We start from the raw sequence: 8682 nt of genomic DNA, 5'->3' as shown, positions 1-8682 counted from the left end.
GGGACTCATACTGTTGAGAGACAGTGACTAACATTCCCCTGGAATCAGACAGCAGTATAATGATCGATGCAGCGTGTTATTGACGCCTCAAACAAAAGTAGCCTAAAGAAACTATATCTGCATGCTGAGAGACACATTATACATGTATTGAAACAGTAGCAACTGAAGATTTCCTTATCCCCCGTGGAAATGTCCTCATGAATTATACTAGAAAAGAATATGAAAGATACAAATTCATGCAATAAGTCAATACCATATTTAGAGTTGCAAAGGAAATTGCAATTCCTGCAGGGAGAACTGTACAGCATTGTTCCATTTTAAGAGTGGGTCACTAATAATGATTATTCTTTATGTCCTTTAACACATTTTGCCAACCAAATATGCTCTACAATGTTCTCAATGGTACAAGCCCTTGCCAGAATGAATAACGGTTTTGTCATTCCCAGAGGGAGAGGAAATGGCAAAAGTATTTCATTTCTTTTGTCTCAACATTAATCAGTTGCTGAATGCCTCAAGGTGAACACTAGTAATCAAAAGGAAATAACTGGCATGACATTCATCTTTTTTGTGTGCCGTGTAAAAACCTTGGAGACACAAGACAGAGAAAAAAACAACAACAACAAAAAATAAATAAATAAAAAAACGCAGCAAGCAGCTGATGACCAGCGAACCATTACAGTGACCTGATGATCAATGGAGGTCAGAAACTGAAGTTCCACATGAACAGATAAATCATAATGGAAGAAGATGAGGTACTTGTCAGTTTTTACATGGTGGTGGAGCACCAAAGTTGAAAGCCTTGTTTTTTACAGGAGAGCCAGATTTATCTCAGATTCCTCTGTGGTATCAGTGACTCACAGTAACTTTATTACTCAACTGCAAGGTTCAGAAAGAGCACTACTGTATTGCATCAGTCCGTAAAGGGCTTTCACTGAAGTTCTTCTGCGTACTGTACCACCAGTGGCTTTATGCACCCAGGAACGATCTCCCTTCTTGGCAAAGCTTAAAGGCTTTTCATTAAAAAAAAAAATATATCTTGATGCTGTTTCAAAAGAACAAGCCAAGGTTTGACATGGTTCTTAATATGACTTGAAATCCCGAGATGGCAAAAGCCCAATAGGTGGTGGTATGCTACAATGTTGCCTCCGTCTCAGTCCTAGAAAGGACATGAGATGTTTCAAAAATACCCAAGATAATACCTACGAGCTATGTAAACCCTTAGAGGAAGTTTTGTTAATCTCATCAGAGCTGCACAAACAAAATAGGCAATTGAGCATGTTTTTCTCTCTACCATACCTAAATAAGCACTAGAGCTAAGCCGATATGGTGCAGTACCAGTGGTAATCAAATTTATTTATGGAAGGGAGCACATTAGAGAGCAAATAAGTTTGTTCTGGGGATCTCCGAATCCATAAAAAACATATTTACATATCTAGGCAAATGTTCACAAGGGAGGACAGCGATATTCATGCAGGAAAACATTGAATATTAAATTGCTAATTGCTTGACTGTTGCCAGTCAGGTGCATAATGTGTATTTGTGTGCAGATAGTGAATGTGCATGCAAATGTTTGCAAAGTAATGGTTCTAAGTAAGGCTCAGCCTCGGAAATAAAGGCTGCATATTCTTGTTTTAACCAGTTCTTTCAATCGTTCCTGCTCTCCCAGGCTTCAGAGTACTGAGAACAGATCATTATCATTTCCCAATAAGGTGCTAAATACATTTGCTCTATCCAGATAACTTAATTGTCAAGGGACTGTCTGTAGTGTTGCCAATCACCATCAATTTGGACCGCCCAGTCTGCATACAAATTGCTGGTTTGTAATTTATATATGTGGCAAGCTTTCTGGAACAGGAGTACTGTAATTTGTAATGGTACATATTTCAGCATCAGATCACATTGTCTACAATGGGGACATTAGTAGTCACATCAGGCCACACTATGAAATCCCACAGAGAGCGAGTGATTAAAAGGACTGCTTCTCATAGCAGCGGCAGAAAAAAAGAGATATTTTTCATCCATTACTGATGAGCCTGTTTAGCCTCCACAGATGAAACTATGGATCTGTACTTATTAATGATTTATTCTTTCAATCTCAAATTTCAATGAGGGCAGAGCTACAATTGTTTAAATGAGCTTTTTGAAGTCATTACATCAGCCAGAGTAATCAATAGCAAAACAAAGGTGCTGAAAACTAAAGCCATTTAGGGAAGTTCAAGGTGATCAATTAAATTGACCCAAGTTATTGTGAGTCACAAATGAATCTCTGTAAAATAGATTCACTTTTCTTTCTTCTCACTAGATGCATCAAGCTGTATCTGTGCTTGCTCTACAAATTTAAAATGTGCACCAGCCATTGCTCATCCTTTCAAATGTATATTTACCCAAACCATCACGTAACATCTCAATCTCTTAAAACTCAACAACCAAAAAGCAAGCATGAAGACAGACAAACGCTTGAACACGTAATGCAGTGATAGCTTAGAGCAATACTGGAAACAAGTTAGACCTACACAAGGCACAGTTTTTGTATCTTTGGTAGAACATGCTTTGTTAATTAGACAAATGATTGTGATCCCTGTGAAGAGGATCAAGCGGATATCCTAATTAAATGGTTAGCCAACTCTAAACATCCGTAGTCAGGGTCAACTATAAATCTCAGGGCAGGTATTTTGTGCAATATCATCTCCACCACCACACTGCATACCACAGTACACCATAATGTCTGTAAAGCTTCATCTCAATCATCCAGTTGGATCACTGCACTGGGGTTTTGATTCCAAGGGTTATGCTCTGTTCACACAGGGATTCAAACACTGGATGAACCTCCAAACAACATCCTGGCACCTCCTTCAGTTATTCAAGACTCAAAAGCTGGAGAGGTTGAGAAAGGTTTAACTTTGCGTTCCCTAACACACAGGAGTGTGTTTTCTACACATCCTGATTTCTACTCCTCTCTATTCTACATAAAAGCACCTCAAACAGGTGTTAGAAAAGCAGATCGACAGGTTCAACGGCTTCCCCATTCAGTATGACTGAACCTTAACTAGCTGCAGGGATTTGAATAGGAAATACAATACGTGGAAACACATCGCTTGGGAAATGAACCACTGTATTGTGCATCTGTACAGTGTCACTTGGAGCCAAACATGTATATTGTGCTTAACATACTTAATGTTAAACATACTTGTGAGAGGAAAGAAGGCATTTGCTACTTTGAGTCTGTTTACGTGAACACTCATGTAAACAGAATTGGATTGAACTTTCTCTAGATGCCCTATCTAACCCTCACTTCCCAAAATTAACTCATTAATTTGATCCCTTATCGTAACTAAAGTGAACCTGAAAATCTTAAGTACTAAAATGATTATACCTTATCTAAATCTCTAACCTCAATTCTAATTATAGCAACACAAAATTCATCTGGTTAAGGTGAAACCAAGTGGAGGATTTTCCAAATGGACTGTCATCAGGGCTAGGACAATTTCTCCTCTCAATATTACACCCACACTCGCATGTCCAGCCCACACAGATACATTTCAGTCAAGGCGAGCAATATTTCAGAAGCCATAAACATGCCACACACACACACACACACACACACACACACACACACACACACACACACACACACACACACACACACACACACACACACACACACACACACACACACTTAAAGATCTCATTTTGCTAATTTGCTAAAGATTTTGCCAGATGTAGTGTGAACTAAAACTGCATGAAAGCAGCTCTTTTCCAGCTTCCACTTAGAAATCACCCATCACTGGAACAACACATCTGTCCAGCTCTGGCTGCCACTCCTTCCCACCCTGTGCCTTGTCTGGCATGTTCACAGCCCTGGAGATGAATAGCAATCAACAGACTTCTAGGAAGTCAAACAATGTTATATTTCTTGCCTCGAAGAGATGTCATTCAAGTTGATCCTGAGGTCAAGGCCAGTTTGATTATGTGAGTGAAGACCTGTTTAATGCCATCAGTGCTGGACTTGATGGGAGCAGATGGAGCACTTGCTGCTGATGTTAGGACAGCTGCAGCTGCCAGAGATTTAGAGTTTTATTTTCTCTTATCCTTAGTAATTTATTGATGTTTTTATCTAATTCATGCATGTTCTTTTTTGACAGGAGGTCCTGCTGTTCCTCTTTTGGACAGAAGAGGTTGTAGTTTTACCCTCCATTCCGCGCAGTACAGTTATTGAGACATCTGGGGGCAAAGGGAACTATTTGAAGTCTGAATTAATGTATATCGTGTCTCCAAGTTGAAGTTCATGGATGATTCAGTTCACAAATGGTTAGTATCCTTTTTACTGAAAAAAATCCACATTTCCTTCACTCGTTAGATTAAAGATTGCTGATGAAAGGAAGCTTTCCATATAGACCACAAGGGCTTATTACTCTTAGATTCTGTATGAAACACTGTTAAAGGGAATGTTACTTGTTTCTTCCTGATGTACTTAGCAATAAAAAAATAACTGCAGTGGGTTAACAAAGATTGCTTACTGTACAGTGATGCAAAAAAGCAGTGTTTTGTGTGTTTTCTGTTTTCTCCTCTATAACAGCTGATATGTTTTGGACCACTTTATGCCTTATTTGTGATATGTTGGCTGAATTTGTGCTGTCTTTGAACTGGTTTGAGCATATATGGTTCCATCTTTAGAAGTCTTTTTTTTCCCCCATTTTTCTATAATTAAGCAAGAAAACAATAGGGAAAACCATCAAGGAGAACAAGAGAAAGTAAAAAGACCCAACAATAGCATTTGAAGTCCTGTGTTTGTGTGTGTGTGTGTGAATGACACAAAAGGAGTTTGTGTACATAAAAAACACATGTAGTGCATGTTCACTGACATCAAGTGTGTGGTCTAAAAGGGTAGATTTGTTTTCAGATTAGTGTTGCTGTTGTACAAGCTGGCCTGTTGAAGATAGTGTGATTTTACCAAAAGTCGATGTAATCCCTAGCAGCACTGTTTGAGCATGAGGCACTGTAACTTTCCATTCACACAAAAGGTTATTAAGTGCTCCGGTACCTAATGAGACCTAGTTGGAAAAAATGCCTAATCATTTCACTTTTAAAATGCTCTTAATTGAGGTCATTGCAAACCAAAGGTCTTGCATAGTCAATTTCATGAGCGCTCTAATGTCTTGAATATAGGGAGCCTCGGTTTCAACACTCAGAGACATGACCCTCTGCCTGCTTATGGCCATCAACCCAGTCAGGCCCCTCTGCCTGGATAATACCGCACAACTCCAGATTTAGAGGCTCAAAGGCTCTGTGCTGCAGGAGTATCAGGCAGTGGTGCTGCAGGAGGTCACACAAGGTACTGAGGGATTACAGAGTGATACTAGGCTTTGTATTGTGTGAGCTTCCTCCACAAATTCACACAGAATAGTGGTTATTCCTTAAACCTGCATACTGTATATCCTAAATATATTGAATATCTTTACCACCTCAACAAAGTAGACAGTTATTTATAACTGTCAACATCTAAGAGGAATGAGAAATTCACTTTTCCAAATATTATACAGTATATCTACGTTACGTACAAAAAAAGCAGGAATGGTGTATGTGAATCGATTGCTTTGTTGGTTGCAAAAGTGGTAAACAAACTAAATTTTTGTTTACTCCAAATACTTAACCTGACAGTCAGACTACCATTTTGTTTCTCTTCATTCATTCATTCAGCCTGACATCATTTTCATGTAGCCTATTTCTGTACAAGTGAAGTACTGTATATGTCCTGCCTATGTCATAAGAAGAAGTTGTGCTATAGCAGTTGCTAGGAGCATTTAACGTTTTCACAACAATCTGAGAAAATGCTAATTTAAGAAATGTCATTTATGTAAGTTAACTTACAGCAGCCTGTATAGCTGTCGATCTCTTCCACTCTTATCGCCAGATTTATAGTCATTTCTCTGTTGCTATTGTATTGTATTATACCTTTTGCTATCCAAACAAACATGGATATGTCATTTCAGTCAAGGTAATTAAACCTAAATCGAATGGTTATGGTGCTATATTGTACTTTTAACCCTCACATGGACAACTTTGCAATCATACAATTATCTTGTGTTGTTTAATGACGTGTATGTTCTCAAGTCATAAACATGGGAATCTTTCCCATTTCTTCTACCATTCATTCCATACAGTATATACCATGATCACTTCACAATCTCCAGCATAGGTCTGCCCAATATCAACCTGAGCAGCAGAGGTGTAACCCTTGGAAACATCTACATGAATGTGCCTGGGCTTTTAACAGAAATCCTTCCAAATAGTGCAAATTTGACTAACTTGAGACTAACTACAAACTAACTAATTACAAACTAGACTAACTTGAGATTGAAATGTAAAGTTGAGAGCGACTATACTATAATAATAAATACTTCAGTACTATTATGATTTAGTTCTACTTTTCCGTTACAGCATGGTCTAGTATGACTAGTAGCTTATGCTGGCTAATGTTACCAATTCATTACATTGACTTAATGACTCTTCTCTTCTTGTTGTGCCATTTCATTTTGCTGTTTTGGTTTACATTTCTGAAATGTTATTTACACAGTACAGTAAATATTGAAATTTCAGTCACATCAGTGCTGTTTTTCATTTTGCCATCGGTTAATGTTATCTTTCTTTTCTCCATTAGATTGACAAAGCAGCGCACGGTGCAGCATTGGAGAAGATTTATTATTCCCTCTGCTCAACCTTCTCTTCTAGCATTGAAACTGAAACAACATCATTATAATCTCCAGACATCTGGTCATCATGCTGCAGTGACTTATAGACATATGCTTGTGCTCATTGTTTTTAATTCATCTCACTGTTATAAATTTCCATCACGGTCCTGCCTGCCAGATTCCAGTGTGTCATATCTCTGTCTGTCTCCAAGATTGTTTTTGGTGGCATTATCATTCACGTCATGGTCATGGACTGGAGCCAGGAGCTTGATTGGATCAAGAGTCACCGAACTTCCAGATTTAATTGAATTGAAGCCTTTCTCTCCCTAGGAGTCTATCAGTGCCCATGGGTAGAAAATACTAAGCAGAGCATTAACAATATGCATGAGATAGTCAAGGTGCATTAACTGCAGCCTTTAATGAGGTTAATAGCCATTGAATATCAATAATACATCAATGTTTTATGATACAGGCTATCTGTAAGTACCCATTCTCTTAGTCAGAATACATGTGACTGGATTTCAGATTGAATATAAACAAACCATTACTTTAGAAACTATATAGCCTGAATAAATATTTAATGAAAAATGTGATGATGAATGCAGCTCTGTGAGATGGAGGTTGTGCCTATATGGCTGATCATAAATTTGAATCTCTATATCTTGATTGTCAAATATTTTCCGCTTTTTATTTCTCTTTGATGTGTTGGGCTTCACATACAGTATTGTCAGGCTGGAAAAGGACTTTTGAGTTTTTTGTTTTTTTTTCCTCAAAAGCCTGGCATCACTCTCTGCCATGTTTTCCCTCAGCTGTTTGTCAGCTTGAAGGCAGCTCGATCATCCGACTAACTATCACAGTTAAAACATGTTTTCCCATAAGCCCCTGAGGAGAATTCTCAGAAGCTCTGTGGCTTCCGTTTCTGCTGTCGCTGCCCCCGACAAAAACACAAACACACCAGTCATGCATAATACTTCATAAAAGAGTATTTTTTTAGATAGTTGGGGGTAATGAGTCTTATTTTTCCTGAATTAATTATTGTTATTCAAATAATTATCACTTTTGAGTGTTGGCACACATGCCACATGCTTGCATCTTACAGATCAATTAGCAGGAATTTCACACACTAAAAGCTTTAATAGTTTTGTCAGAACACACCTCAAACATATCAGAGCCTCGCCTGAATCAAACGTCTGGCAGGCTCATGACTACTTCATCTCAACTTGGAAGTGGAGCTCTGCTGCTCTGTTGTTTAATAGAAGGGCTCGAATAAGCCCTCAGAAATCAGATTTCTTTTAAGCACAAAGAAAACATTAGTAAACAGTGGATTTAATTGAGGAGTTGTAACTTTATGTGCAATATTAATGTGAGATTTGAGAACTTATTTACAATGAAATGAAAAATGACTTTTGACCCCGTATAATTAACAGCAAATGTCACAAATATTATACATATACAAATTAGATTGCATAATGTAACCACATCATAACTGATTTAACCTTCTGTTAAATAACTGCGGTGGCCCTGAGGTGCAAAACACAACAACATTTCAGGAAACACGACATTTCGGAATACACTACATCATTTCGGAAAACACAACAATTCACAAAACAACATTTCACAAAACACAACATTTCAGAAAATATTGTGTCATTGTGTTTTGCACCTCAGGGCCACCGTACATAACACCTGCAATTTCACAACTTTCAAAGTGAATCAAATTGTGAAAAATGATACGTCATAAATTTGCTGCTGGAATCTTTTCATTTCAATACAAACTACAGCATCATTTTCCATGTTTGTCATAGTCCAACCACACCTCAATTTATTGTACGGCCATATAACTTATAACTATAGCTACATAACTGAAGAACAGCCACTCTGGCTAGAAGAAGCAACGTTAAATTTCCTTTAATTTCCCAAGATATTCGTGTCAGTTGCTCTAAAGATGTCATCAGTATGCGACTTGATCGACAGTGAGTGGAATGGGATTACA

Source organism: Thunnus thynnus, chromosome 2, assembly GCF_963924715.1.
Source record: "Thunnus thynnus chromosome 2, fThuThy2.1, whole genome shotgun sequence".
Lineage (NCBI taxonomy): Eukaryota > Metazoa > Chordata > Actinopteri > Scombriformes > Scombridae > Thunnus > Thunnus thynnus.
This window is presented reverse-complemented; position numbering follows the sequence as displayed.